This window comes from Stegostoma tigrinum, chromosome 8 (assembly GCF_030684315.1).
Source record: "Stegostoma tigrinum isolate sSteTig4 chromosome 8, sSteTig4.hap1, whole genome shotgun sequence".
NCBI lineage: Eukaryota > Metazoa > Chordata > Chondrichthyes > Orectolobiformes > Stegostomatidae > Stegostoma > Stegostoma tigrinum.
The window spans coordinates 20,265,789-20,281,473 of record NC_081361.1 but is presented as its reverse complement, the minus strand read 5'-3'; positions in this window follow the sequence as shown (position 1 = coordinate 20,281,473).

The following is a 15,685-nucleotide window of genomic DNA, read 5'->3' as shown; positions in this document are numbered from 1 at the left end:
ATCAAAGTTTGGGAACTGGGTGCAGATGAGGAGCCTTTTTAGCAAAACTGAAATGTTGGTCAAATGAAGTGATAATGGAAACTGTAGATGCTGGAGAATCCAAGCTAATAAAGTGTGAAGCTGGATGAACACAGCAGGCCAAGTAGCATCTCAGGAGCACAAAAGCTGACGTTTCGGGCCTGGACCCTTCATCGTGAGCTATTGTGCTCCTGAGATGCTGCTTGGCCTGCTGTGTTCATCCAGCTTCACACTTTATTATGTTGGTCAAATGAATGTCTCTTTATGACTGAAATATGCAGGGGTACAACAGTTCTGTAACAACGGGTTAATTTGTTTTTTTAAATGGCATCAGCGATGGTTCCTCTTGTCACCCGAGTTTTTATACATTAGTTTTCCGAATGATGGGGAAGCATTTAACAGTTTATGCAGTTCACAAATGGTTTTTTGGGTTTATTCTTCAAAGCTCAATTTGCGGATACAGGGATTCTCACCACTGCTGACCTTCAATTGACGTGCCTCTGACATTACGGGGACAACCTGCAACTGGGAGGAAAATGTTTCCCAAATGCGCTATGGTGATAAAATCTGAGCAGAGTAGAAAATAGCCAGAGGTGATTGAACTCTGAGGTAGCTCTGGTTAGGACAGTCACCTCTTATATTTACTGTCTCCTCCTTTCACAATGTAGTTGTTTACTACTTTGGCTGCTTAGTCAATGACTGGTCTTTTAGCATTTGGTTGAATTCTCCATCTGCAAGTGGCATCTTGAAGTATTTTAAAAATTCTAAAAACAAAATGGCGTCCCTGCGAAACAAAAGTTCAAATCCCTTTTACCAATTGGACAGATGTTGTGTTTAAGATTAGTGTTTGAGTCAACCATTTTAGTTCAGCTGTAAGATCATCATTATGCATTGGATGTTTATCGTGTCCATTCACCTTACAGACAGCCTACTTTTCAAGATTTTCCTTTATCCATGGTGAAAGGGAGAGACAGGCTCACTGGATGCTCCAGTTGTTTTGGCATTCTGTAATGAGATCCAGGGAATTCATCCCTTTATACGTGAATATCCACATTTCCTTCTGTGATTTTTTGAGACTGAGAGTTAACTGGAGTTCAAAATGGTTCGGATCAGACAAATTGAGCAACCATTTTAACAATCTGTTTCTGCTGAAGTTTTCCAAGTTTTCCTTTTTGGTAGGAAGAACGGCAGTTTTTATAATGGAAGGAGATTCCATCGCTCTGAGATGCAGTGCAATCTGGGGATCCCAGTGCATGAATCACAAAATGCTAGTCATACAGGAAGTAATTAGGAAAGTGAAAAAATGTTTTCATTTTATCATGAGGGGATTTTAGCACAAATGTAGGGATCACTGGTGAGCCCATAACTTGAAAGTTCTTGATATTGGTCAGTCTATTAAAGGAAGGATGTAAATACATTGGAGGCACTTCAGAGCAGTTTTACCAGAATAATACCGAGACTAATTGACTTGGATTACAAGGAAACTTTTCAAAGGCAAGGCTTGCACCAGTGAGTGTTCAGTGGAGGAAGAGGCACCATGATTGAAACATAAAAAATCCAGTGGATTTGGACAAGTTAGATGTGGAGACGATGTTTCCTGTCACAGGAGAGACTGGAATGAAGGGTGAACGTCTAAAAGTCAGTTGTTGTCCATGTAAAACAGTGATTTTTAAAAAATATCTTTCAAAATGTGGTTATTCTTTGGAGTTCTCTTCCTGAAAAGATGGTAAAAGCAGAGCTCTTGAATATTATCAATGCAAAGGTAAATAGATTCTTGTTGAGACAGTGGGGTTGAATGGTTAATGTAATGTAAATTTGAAGTTAAAATCAGATGAGATATTACCATATTGCATGTTTTACACCTCCCTGTCTGCATGGGACGCGGCGCGTAAGCTATAAAATGCCAAATTGGCATTTCAATTCATAGTTTTAACAAACTCGGTAATCAAGTCTTCGAATGCCAACACCAAATAACTTCAGATGTTTTTCAATGGCAGAATGCAAGTTGCAGATTCAAGTGCTTGATTAAAATCACTTAATTTGCTTTGTGTGACCAATTGCAGATATGGAAGCATTGACACGTCAGGAGCAGAAGAAATTCCAACAATGATAGCAGCAAGCAAAAGGTAAGTTTTCAGCCAATGTGTGATTTAATTAAGTTTCATCCAAATTACAACAACGTCAAAGAACATTGCTGGCACTTCTTGTAAGTTGTATGGAGGGCCTTCCTGCCAGAGCAGTGCAGCTAACACCAGTCTGCAACAGTCACATTAACAAAGTTGCCTGACTGTACGTATAATGTTTGCATTATTCTGAGAGATGAAAGATTTTATTTGTTTAAAAAGATGTTGCATCACTGCAAAAGAGCCAAAAGTGTTCCGTGAAAAATTGCACATCCATTCAATATTCAGATCTCCATCTGTAGGCTAAAATTTAGATAGCTGAAATCTGAAACAAGGATACAAAATGTTGAAGAATTCAGGCTCCTATCTCCACACCTCCGCTCTGTCTGCCTGTAGTGGCTTTCAAACCTCTTGTGAAGGTTTTGAAGAAAAACCTGCTGCAGCCTATTGTATCACTACGTCTGGAGGGTGATCCATCTCATAAAGAGAGTTAATCAAAGAATGTAACACTGAACCCATGCATCTCCAGCAATTTTATACCAGCTGTCTGCCACTAGTGGATGGGAAAGCTTGTTTAAAATGTCTTTCTTCATGATCAATTTCAGCTGCAGAGCTGTCAGGAATCTGGAAATCTCATGTCTCTCGGGACAGTTGCAGTGAGAGGAAAACACGTTTGCTCCAGTCTGTGTATAAATAACTTTTGACTCAAAATTCAAAAACATAAAAGGAATTTACTGGAGAGCTGTTGTTTAGCTTTTTACGGTCTTCCTCTTGAAAGCATATGACAGCAGTGCAGCCAACACCATTGCTGCACAAATGCTCAGAATCGCATTAAATATGCCTCTCTTATCCTTACTTTGTTCTTACGTATTAGAGCTCTTATTTAAATCGATCAACAGAAAGCATCCAAATCTCTTCATTGAACAGTTTGTTCCCTTCATCAGCCCTGGCCCTGAATTGTTGACCTCACATTTGCATCTCTGGACTCTACTGCAAGGAAAAATCAATTGAAAAAATGGGCTTGGTTCACTCCTCCTTTTCTCACCTCCATTCTCTGTCTCTTCCACTAAATGTGATCTGCTTTCTTGCGAAGAGAATAAAGTGTGAAGCTGGATGAACACAGCAGGCCAAGCAGCATCTCAGGAGCACAAAAGCTGACGTTTCGGGCCTGAAGGGTCTATGCCCGAAACGTCATCTTTTGTGCTCCTGAGATACTGCTTGGCCTGCTGTGTTCATCCAGCTTCACACTTTATTATCTTGGATTCTCAAGCATCTGCACTTCCCATTATCACTGCTTTCTCGCTGACCAGCTATGTAAGTTTGACAAAAAAAGATCACCAACTATTGCAGTCACCCGTCTGCAGTGTGATCAGTTTCCCAAAAGCGCTGAATCCAAGTTGCAACACTGAATCCAGAGATGTCAGCCATTCTAACAGCTGGCACACAGTCACAGATGGAGTCAAACGCTCATTTCAAGGACTTCAGTTATCTTGTCTGACCAGTTACAGGCACGGTGTCCTTGACAATCCAAACTGCAAGGGATATGAAAAATTTAGTTCTCCAGGAATATTTGCAGTCGCTTGAAAGCACGCTTGATCTTTTGTGTAATGAATGGCTCTTTTAATGCGACATTCTCAAAGGCAATTGCTGGAGAGCAAGCAGTTTGTGGAAAGTCCTGTGGATATTTCCTTCTGCACCCAGGAACCACAAAACAAGAAATATTCCAAACCATGGCTACCACATTTAGAAAAGTGTTGGGGTTCAGTCCACAAAATGTGCATTGCATCTAAAAGTTGGAAGATGGCGTTCTTTTTCACACGAGACAATTGCGGTCTTAATGTTCTGGATTGTCATGAAGCCCTGCTGCTGGATGTGAGAGCTGGAGCCAATTGTGGTTTGTGGCAGCACCAAGGGTGGCATGGTGCTGGCGGTGGCTACTCCAGAAGCTGCTGCCTGATCACTGTACCATTCTTGAAATGGCACGATTCCAATAAGTGACGGTGAAATCAGAGTGCGGACAGAGGGACTTTGGTTTTCCTCCCGAATTCCGCTCCACGTTGTGAAGAATCTCATGTCTCAGGTCAAGGCCAGTTGACTTCGACAATTCAGCCCTGTGTGTAGAGACAATATCAGAAGTTCTTCATTGGAAATTTGGTTGCCCTTCTACATTTGGGACTGGAGCTCTTTATTTGAAATATTTCTGGACTTTGCAACAAATACAAAGTGTTGAAGAAATGGATTTGTTGCATCTTGCTCTCTCTCTTGTAACTTCCATGCGCCTGTCTCTCTGTCTTATCCTGCAAACTACCATTGAAGGGTTTGGGGAAACAAACACCACATACTGCAGTTGTGTCTTGACCTGTTGCACAAAATCAGCTGAAAAACGGCAGGAAATACCGACTCAGTTGCTTTCAAGTCTATTTGATGTTTTTATTGTGCAGTTAGGAGTTTGCTTAAAATTACTTAATAGCACATTTCAGACTATTTGCAACTCGCTGACAGTGTAGATGGGAAACCATGCATTCTAAAATCAATCATGAAAAAGTAAGTTTGAATACAGCATGTGGTGAAGGATTTGCTTCATTTGAATTTGAGAAATACAAAGGAAATTGTTGAGGAGCTCGCAATTATTGGGTGGCTTGGTGGCTCAGTGATTCGCACTGCTGCCTCACAGCGCCAGAAACTCCGGTTTGAATCCGCTGACAATTAACCGTGTGGAGTTTGCACATTTTCCCCATGTCTGCATGGGTTTACTCCCGGTACTCCATTTTCCTGCCACAGTCCAAAGATGTGCAGGCGAGCTGAATTGGCCATGCCAAATTGTCCCTCGTGTTTTGGGATGTGTAGATTAGGTGCACTAGATTTGGATGGGTCTGGGTTGGATGTTCTGAAGCTTGGTGTAGACTTGTTGGGCCAAAGGACCTGCTTCCAAACTGTGATACAATCTCTGATACTGTAAGATATCGTTAGGAGTTCTCATGAAAACATCACATAGCAGCGCAGTGTTCAGAGCTCCAGACTCTCACAGTTGAATTACTGTTTTTGTGTTATCTGCATTATTCCTGAGGCTTCTGAAGTTTTTTGCAAAATTTGAATATGAATAAATGCAAGAAATGGGTGTCCCATTTCTCTCCCTATCACTTATTATTTTTCACAGTCTTGAAAGGTTTTGAAGAATAAAGTGATCATATCTTGCATTCACCCATTTGGAGTGTGACCAGTTTGACACAAGCAGCTAAATGCAGGCTGCAATGCTAAATCCAGAACCTTCAGCCTTTCAAACAGTTGGCACGCAATTATAGATGGAGGCAAATACATATTTAAATAATTTCATTTATCGCTTTTGACCAGTTGTAGGCCGAGTGAGTTTGCCAATCCAATCTGCAATGAAGATGAAAACAATAGTTCTTCAGGAACAACTGAAGAAACAAAAGAGTGGCTTAAATTCCAAGTGCAATTTAATTCCTGATCATTATTGTAATTGGAATAACAGCATTCGCTGATAACCAAGAATTCCTGTGAAGTTATGCAGTTAAGATTTTCTGCATACTTTCCAGGAGAATTTGAAATATACGATTCCAGACCACATTACGGAAACTGTTGGACTCTGCTTCCAAAATGTTTAATTTTTGTAGAAGTTAGATAGTGGGGCTGTTTTTTAACAAGACATTTGCAGGAACAATTTTGTGAATTGTGGTGGAACCCTGCTGCTTGGACTGAGAGCTGAGCCACTCTTGCTGTGAGGAGTGGCCCCACCAGGGTGGCAGTGTGCTTATGTGGGCTGATCATGAAGCTGTTACCAGATCAGTATCCCATAAATGAAATGGGCCGATCCCAAGAGCTGATGGTGAAATCAGAACAATGGCACAGCAGCAAGCTTTTCTTTGCAACCATTAATGTTTGCAATTGCTGAGCCAATACCCATTCAATCCTCTACCTCAATACTGTGTCCAAAGCTCTTCACCGGAGAAATTGTACAATTAGTTGCTCTTGTATAATTGCCCCGTGCTGTTTATTTGAGACTTTTCTCGACTACACAACAGATGTAAAGCATTGAAGAAATGGTTTGCCACATGCTTTTCCCCCTTTCTGTGCTTCCATGCTCCAGCCCAACTGTCAATGGCTTGAAATGCTGATGCACCGATTCAAGAGTATAAAAAAATTGTTTTGTTGTGAACATAAATGCTTGTTTAAAATGACTTAATAGCACTTTGTGACCATTTGCAGCTCTGGAAACGTTGACCACCCAGGCTGCGAGGGAGGTGGAGATGCGTGTTTTCCAGCAACGGTGGGCGTCATCGAAAAGTAAGTTGAATGCAATATGTGAATGAGGTTTTACTTTATTCAGAATGCAAGGAAGTGAAAGGCAATTGCAGGTGAGATGGCAGTTACTGTCGGAGAACATCAGGATTCCTTGTGAAAGCATCACACTGTAGTGTATTGAGCTCCATTCCTCGCAATTGTAATCACATTGTTGCATCTCTGATATTTGCATTATTCCTTCATTCTTCAAGAAAAATAGCATTCTGACAAGATGTTTCAATCGAAAATTGTTCATCTTTTGGATTAGAAATGTTGAATTACTTCCCTATGACCTGTGTTGAATATGAAAAACAGGATTCCCATTTCTGACTTTTCCCTGTATCACCAGCTACTGTGTCCTTGAAATCTATGATAGGCTTTGAATAAGGGAAAAAGGGTTATCCTTTGGATCCAAATGTCTGGAGTGCTATCTGCTGATTCCACTGGGTTTGTTATGTGATAAAATACTGAATCTCAGAGACTCCAGAATCTTTTAACATCTTGCAGCCAGTTGTGATCTTTGGGAACTTTGTTACAATGCAAACATAAATGATCTTTCAATCAGGGTGCAAAATGTGAAAGGCACTCGCCGGAGAGATGTTGTTTGGATTATTTTGGAGCTTCCTGTTGAAATCAAGTGGCAGGAATGCAGCAAACAGCTTTGCACACCAGACCATTGCAATCACATCAGGGGAAATGATTTGCCTCTCTCATGCTTGCTTTATTGCTAGAGATTGGAGCTCATATTCAATTAAGTCAACAGAAATCAACCGCAACACTTCAATGAGAAATTGCTTGCCCTTCAACATCCTGGTCCTGAAATGTTTAGCCCTGCTTTACTTCTCGGAAGGACGCTGCAAGGGAAAAAATGGCTTAAGCCTTTTGTCCTTCTCTCTCCTGCACTCTTTGCCTCTCCCTCTACCTGTGCTCTGCGTTCTTGCAAACGAGCTCTGAAAAGCAGCTGAACACAAGGTGCAGTACTGAACCTAGAGCTTTAAGCCATTCAAACAGCTGTCACACAAATGTAAATGGAAGCAAATGCTAATTTTAAGAAGAAAACTTAATCTTGTCTGACCAATTGCACGTCTGGTTACCTGGACAGTTCGAACTGCACTGGGGATGGAAAACAGCATGACATAAAAACGTAAGTTTGATACCATATTTAACGACAAACTTGCTTCATTCCGAACACAAGGAAGCAAAAAGAAATTGTTAATGCTCTGGCAATTGCAGTGATTCAGATAGAATGCTTTCTGTCTTGCATCTGTAAAAACCAGTCAGAATCCCAGTGGACATGCCAAATTTCCTGAGCCTTGAAGCAAGTAGAGACTTTGTTGTGCTTTCATGACCATAATGTTGACATGGGAAGACCAGGGCAGACTTTTGGTGATCAGTTTAAACACCTTTTAAATGTTGTAACTGTACCCCATCCACCCACAAACCATTCTTTGTATCAGAAAATTGTTCCTCATGCCATTTTAAAAAATCTTTCACATCCCATCTTAAAATAGAATATGCCCCCGAGTCTTGAAATCCTCCAGCTGACAGAAAAGACGCCTGCCATTCACTTTATCCGTATCCCTCATGATTTTATCAAACTCTTTAACGTCATCTTTCAACTTCTTATGCTCCAGTGATCAAAAGTATCAGCCGATCCAGCTCTCATTGTAACTCAAACTTTCTAGGTGAGTGATGGTACATGGCTTTCAGTCAGGAGGGCCAGCACAGTAAGTGAAGGGCCTTGGTACCAACCCAGGAGCTTGGAAACAGTGAATGAGCAACTTGGGCACTCAGTGCCGGTCAGAAAAAGGAAGGAACTGAATGTCAGGCAAGTTATAGGTCTTGTCAATTATCTGTAAATAGCTTGAGGTTCTTTTGAAGAGATGGGAGCGTTAAACCTAAAACATTGCATTTGGGATGTTTATCGTCTGCCCGTGTGCAGAGGTTCTTTATTTGAACTCTTTACTCCTTATCTGCCCACAGGCTCCCTCTCACAGCCAAAAATCCCAGTGTTGATAAGAAGTGCCAGAAATTAATATTGTGATTATGTGCACATTTGAAATGATTTAACTGGTGCTTTATGACCACTTGCAGCTGTGAAAATGTTGACATGCCACACTGTGAACTAGGTGGAAATCTAAGTTATTCAGGAGCGAAAGGAGAAATTAGCAAGTCCGTTTGATCTGTTGTCAGATTAAACCTGTTGCCCAGTATTTGGGATCTAATAATGTGAAAGGAAACTGTTGGCAGTTGCTGGAAGATGATGTCAGGATTGCCTCTGGAAAGCATCCCATTGACAGAGCAGTGAACACCAATCCAGATGATAGCAATGATGTGAAGCAACTGCTTGACTGGTTCTGAAATGTTTGGCTGATTTTGAGAAATTAGATAATGTTGAATGAGCATAAAGCATTCAAAGCTTTTCAATGATAATGGGAAGTGCAGATGCTGGAGAATCCAAGATAATAAAATGTGAGGCTGGATGAACACAGCAGATGAAGGGTCTCGGCCCGAAACGTCAGCTTTTGTGCTGCTGAGATGATGCTGGGCCTGCTGTGTTCATCCAGCCTCACATTTTATGAGCAAAGCTTTTCAATGTTAGATTGGATTTTGCTTGTCTTTCAGTATCAAGGTCTTGCAGAGCCCAGAATTGACTCTCAGTGAAGAAATGGTTTGCTCTTCTTTTTGCCCTGTTCTGTCTCTTCCAAACCCCACTCCAGCACTGCCTCATTGTGATGACATGTGGACATCCTGTGGAAGTCAGAATAATCCATCTTTCAAGACAGTGATATTTTTTGTGAAATTGGGTTGGATTTAATTCTGGATGAGTTTGCTTGTTCGAAATGACTCAATTTGTTCTCTTTCATCAATTGCAGTTCTGGAAAAACTGAGAGTACAAATGGTGAACAAAATGGATTTGGAGGTTCCTCAGGAGCAAACGAAATAATTGCTGAGTAAGTTTAATTACATGTATGACTAAATTAATCATTATTCAGAATGTGACAAAACGCGAGGAAACAGCTGAGGAGCTGGCCGTTTGTGCAATGTTATACAACCATCACATGGTAACAGCCCAGAGGCAATGATTTGATAATGTTTGTAATAGCTTTCAAAGAGGAACCGGCCTACATTCACTCCTATGTAATAGTACCAAACCATTGATTTAGAAAATTGTAGTTCCCTTTTGAAGACCTCAATTGAAGCTGCATTCACCACACTATTAGGCAGAATGTCTCACTTCCTCACCGTGCTGTTTAAAAAATAATCCATGTCACCATTTTTTTTTGTTGAACATGTTGAATCGGTATCGTTTTCTTTTCAACTCTTCTGTCACAAGATATTGATTGTTCTTATCCAGTCCCACCAAATCCCTCATGATTTTGAACACTTGTAAAATCTCTTCACAGTCTTCTCCAAGACAAGCAGCCCTACCTTTTCCACAAAACCCTTAATGGCTCCATCCCCTGCTCTTTGTCCTATCTGTCTCCTCTCCACCTATCTTCTCCTCTATCCATCTTCTATTTCCCTCTGCCTCGCTCCCTATTTATTTCAGAACCCCATCCCCTCCCCAATTTCTGAAGAAGGGTCTTGGCCCAAAACATCAGCTTTCCTGCTCTTCTGATGGTGCTTGGTCTGCTGTGTTCATCCAGCTCTACACCTTGTTATCTCCACAATGTTGTCTAGTTTGTCACCTCTGGTACTATTTTTGTGAATGTTTCGTACAACCCTGTCAAATCTCTTCCTGAAGCGTGGTTTAGAAAGACTAGAGTTGAGGGCAAATCAGCGTTTTCTATAAAGATTTGTCATATCTTTTTTGTTTTGCATACGATGCTGTTATTTTTAAAGTTCAGAAACCTGACGATATCTTCAACCTGCAGTACCACCTTCATAATTAGTCTGCATACTCACAGTGTATCGAATATCAAACATGGATCATTTAAGGAAGCACTGATCACTGTATCATAAGATTTTTTGTTTGGATATAGAAGAGAACAATGAGCAATCCTGAATAATTTTGATTTGGAGGAGGGCCAATTTCAAAAGGGGCCAGATGCCTTTTGCAGCAAGTAAATTTGAATACAAGTTGGGGAGCACCATTTGGGGCTAACATTTTATGCTAAGGAATCTTCACCATCTAGAGTGTAACCTGCTTAATAGAACCATCTGATGAAGGCTTGTCATTCCGAATCTTCAGTTTTCATGGGCATTCAAATGGATTGAATTGTCGATGAAAATGTTTGCTTGAAGTGTTGTAAATTGTTCTTCATGTTCAATTGTAGGTGTGAAAACATTGAAAGCAAGGATTTAATTTCACAGGAGAAGAAAGTGACAGTCAAGAAGTGAGTTTGATCCAATGCATGAGCATGTGTATGTTTCATTTGCACCACATTAATGTCAAAAGGGAATCCCTGGAGAGCTGGTGGCCATATGTTAGATCATCAGAAATCTCTTGATGAAGATGAAAATGTTTCTGTGCTGTGTGACTGTGTCAGACATACCACAGAATTAAAAACACGGAAATCACTCCAGATCATGGCACATTGATGAAGAAACAGCTTCTCAGTTATTTGCATAGTTTCTCCCTAATCCCGAGGAAGAAGCAATGCGAAGCACTTAGTGAAGCACAAGCAGCAGTTGCATGTGAAGGTGTTGAGTTGATCTCAGACAGAAATTTCTGGACTCGGTAGCAAATGTAAGCTTTTGAAGAGGTGGCTTCACTCCTTGCGCCTGGTCCTATTCCCTGTTCCCAGCTGCCGCCACCACTGCTGGCGAGCTGCTTTGGCCCTCAAGGTCATTTCTTGTAAATTTCCTGCGAATTTTAAAGACGGATTCAATATTTTATGCAGTTTTACATTTGCAGCATGACCTTGTTTAAATTAAAATGAGCTGATCAGGGTTTGAAATGCTGCACTTTGAGACTTCATTTTTTTTTCAATGGCTGGCCATCAATTACCGACCCAACCACCATTTTAATTTGCTTTTTGTTTTGTGGCTTGTGATCAATTGCAGAAGCGTACACTTTCAAAGATCGAGCTTCCCAGATTTGGACAAATGCAGATCTGCAGAAAAGAAAGCAATCATGAATAAGTAAGTTTGATTTAATATGTAGTTAAATTGTATTTATAATTTGGAATTTAAGAATGTGAGAAGAATTGCTGGAGAGCCAGAGCATCCTGTAAAACAATATAGAGACTTTTTCAACAAAAACGCCAGTCACCCAGACTAGATGGCAAACAGCACTCCAGACCATAAAAAACACATGAAAGAAGCGAACTGAAAACAGAAACAAATCTGTGGATTCAGTAAATCAGGGACAAAAACAAAGTTGCTGGAAAAGCTCAGCAGTTCTGGCAGCATCTGTGAATGTAAAAACAGCGATAATACTTCAGGTCCGGTGACCCTTCCAGTTCTGAGGATTGTCATTTGTCGAGTTTGCAGTAGTGATGCATTATTGAAGGAATGGCTTCCCTCTTCACACCACTTCATGACAAGTTATCCTGCAAACCTCATGTGAATGTTGGAAATGGAATTAAACCACTTTCTAGTGCAGTCATATACTTGTTGTGTGGTTTGTTTGTGGTGTCCTTGGACATTGGTGCCCTCCCACTCCTTGTTGCTGTTGTATGTTTTGCAATAATCGAGCTTGCATTCCTGTTTCCTGAATCTATGAAATCCAAATACCTTTAAGTTCTTGTGCTCACATCCCTCATGTTCTCACTTTGCTACTGCCTGGAATTATTTGAGGTCCCAAACTTTGCCTGGAACTTTCCTGTTCTGCCAAATCCTGAGAGCTGTGCATCTCTTGATACTTTTTTGCAGGCGTGCAATTCCTTCCTCTTAACATCACCATCTCTCACCTTTAAGATGCTCACGAAATGTCACTCTGGCCAAACGTTTGGTCACCTGTATGAAAATCTCCTCCTTTGATGTCAGTTTTTGTATGGCTCCCCTGCTGTGAAGTGCCATGAGGAGTTTTTTTCTGTGCAAGGGGTTCTATTTCAGTGTTGTGATGACTTGTGTGTGCAGCTGATGTCTTGTTGCCAAAAAGTAACCATTGATTTGCCTGTGAAATAATGCAATGTTCCCTCTCAGTATTAACCAGGTTGTTAAATCAGTGAATTGCAAGCTGAGTATTTTGGAGAATTTCATTAGCCATCCCCAGCTAGACCCGACTTTGCCATGTTACTGGGGTATCCAAGCATTGGCAATGCAACTCCCAGAACACAGGCAAACAAATCATCATAATCTTGGTGTTTTTCTTTGTTCACTTGATTTGTCTCTTTGACTTTTACAACGTTATTTTTTCAACTCACTTTCTCCTTACTGGTGGAAAAGCAGCATCGAAATGCCAGGAAATCCTGCTGGTGTAATAAGTATCCTCAGATGCATGTGAAATCATTTTGCAATGAGCCTTAAGTATATCTGTGCAATCTACAAAGAAGAAAACTTGGAAACATGGCCAACATATAGTTTCTATCCATGACCAGCACAATTCTCAATTGGACAGTCATGCCTTTGTCACTGGGTCCAAGTGCCACGCTCCTTAGCTGATGGCATGGCAGGTTTACCATTGCCGTGTGCACTGCAGCAATTCAAGAGAGCAGTTCATCTTCTTCTGTGCCATCACATTGACTCTGTATTCCAAATTTAATCTATTGCATTTATATTTGTATAATTTGAAGGTTTATTTTCCCAAGAGTTTTGCTTCCCTGATGAACAGTATTAACTCTGACTTCATTTCCAGTGCTATTGCTGAAATCCTGAAATTCTGGTTGAATCAGCACCCTGAAGACTTCCGACAAGGCTCAAATTATGCTTGCCTAAATAAAGTCCTCACATACCTAAAGCAGACAGCGCCGGGGTCAGACCCTGAAAAACGGGCCCAGAATCTTCACAGTCAGTTTGTGGAGGATGAAAGTGCAGAGAAAGAAATGTTCAGTAAGATTTATATTTATGATGCAAAAACAGTGGTTTTAATTCATAAGGCAAGGGGAAATAATTGTGGGGCAGTGTTTTTATCGGTGCGGTGGTGAAAGCATGTTCTGTTTGGCTCCAAAAGGCAGTTTGGGAATTTACTTTAAATATATCTCTGAAAGATTATAGTGTGCTATTCCTGTAGTGTAAATCTGATTCATGGACATCTACTCCGTCTGTATTCCGTCCCTCACCAGGACAGTATTGGAGCTCTCTGCCGCTCCCTCCAATGGCTGCCCAACCAATCGCCATTTATCACACCTGTGTTCCCTTGCTGAACATGACCTTACTCTCAACAGCCTGTATTTCAACTTCATCTGATGTAATGCAACTCACTTCCTGTGCAATGAAGGCATTGCTATGAATGCTTGCACGGAACCCCAAAATGCTGTGTTTTTTTTAAATTGAGATGTGTAGCAGACATTATTCCAGCCATGTCTCTTGAATTTCTTATTCCAATCCATCAAAGCTGATGCTTGCTATTGTCACCAACTGGAAAAGTTTATTGAACTTGTTAATAAAATGTGAGGCTGGATGAACACAGCAGGCCAAGCAGCATCTCAGGAGCACAAAAGCTGACGTTTCGGGCCTAGAGCCTTCATCAGAGAGGGGGATGGGGGGAGGGAACTGGAATAAATAGGGAGAGAGGGGGAGGCGGACCGAAGATGGAGAGTAAAGAAGATAGGTGGAGAGGGTGTAGGTGGGGAGGTAGGGAGGGGATAGGTCAGTCCAGGGAAGACGGACAGGTCAAGCAGGTGGGATGAGGTTAGTAGGTAGCTGGGGGTGCGGCTTGGGGTGGGAGGAAGGGATGGGTGAGAGGAAGAACCGGTTAGGGAGGCAGAGACAGGTTGGACTGGTTTTGGGATGCAGTGGGTCGGGGGGAAGAGCTGGGCTGGTTGTGTGGTGCAGTGGGGGGAGGGGATGAACTGGGCTGGTTTAGGGATGCAGTGGGGGAAGGGGAGATTTTGAAACTGGTGAAGTCCACATTGATACCATATGGCTGCAGGGTTCCCAGGCGGAATATGAGTTGCTGTTCCTGCAACCTTCGGGTGGCATCATTGTGGCAGTGCAGGTGGCCCATGATGGACATGTCATCAAGAGAATGGGAGGGGGAGTGGAAATGGTTTGCGACTGGGAGGTGCAGTTGTTTGTTGCGAACTGAGCGGAGGTGTTCTGCAAAGCGGTCCCCAAGCATCCCTAAACCAGCCCAATTCATCCCCTCCCCCCACTGCACCACACAACCAGCCCAGCTCTTCCCCCCCACCCACTGCATCCCAAAACCAGTCCAACCTGTCTCTGCCTCCCTAACCGGTTCTTCCTCTCACCCATCCCTTCCTCCCACCCCAAGCCGCACCCCCAGCTACCTACTAACCTCATCCCACCTCCTTGACCTGTCCCTCTTCCCTGGACTGACCTATCCCCTCCCTACCTCCCCACCTACACCCTCTCCGCCTATCTTCTTTACTCTCCATCTTCGGTCCGCCTCCCCCTCTCTCCCTATTTATTCCAGTTCCCTCCCCCCTTCCCCGTCTCTGATGAAGGGTCTAGGCCCGAAACGTCAGCTTTTGTGCTCCTGAGATGCTGCTTGGCCTGCTGTGTTCATCCAGCCTCACATTTTATTATCCTTTATTGAACTTGTTTCCACTTTCTGTCCTTCTCTTCACCTTCAACTGCTCCATCTCTGACTCTTCATCTGTGGTTGTGAGAATGAAAAGAGGCTGCAGACAGTTTTGATAAATGGGCAGAAATTGCAGCAGAAGGAATACAATGTGGCAAGGTGTGAAGTTAACCAGTTTGATCGGAAAACTAAATTCAGAATGTCTTTTGATAAGTTTGTATTCAGAGGGATGTGGTTGTTCATGTCAGTTGAATTCCAAAGTTAACATGAATGCAGTGCAAACTATTCGGATTACGTTTGCTTCACTGCAATACCTCACAGTACAGAGAAATGAGATTGCAATAGATGGATTCATTTGGATCAGCACAAGTGCCTTTGGCAACTTCGCTGCTTTCTCTTGTAATTTGGGGTTCAAAGTGAAACATCTCTATAAATAGCTCACATAGCTGCCAGAATAAATTGTTAACGCTGCAGCTTAATGGTAATTCAAATGACTGAGTTATGATGAAAGTTAAGATCTTTTTCTGCGATGGACTCTGATGAAATTAATTTGTTAAAATGACCATTTAGATCCGAGATTACCAGTGGTCCCAAAGATCAGTGTTGTGCAGTAGTAATCATTGACCGTAGAAGAGCACCATTTTAGCCA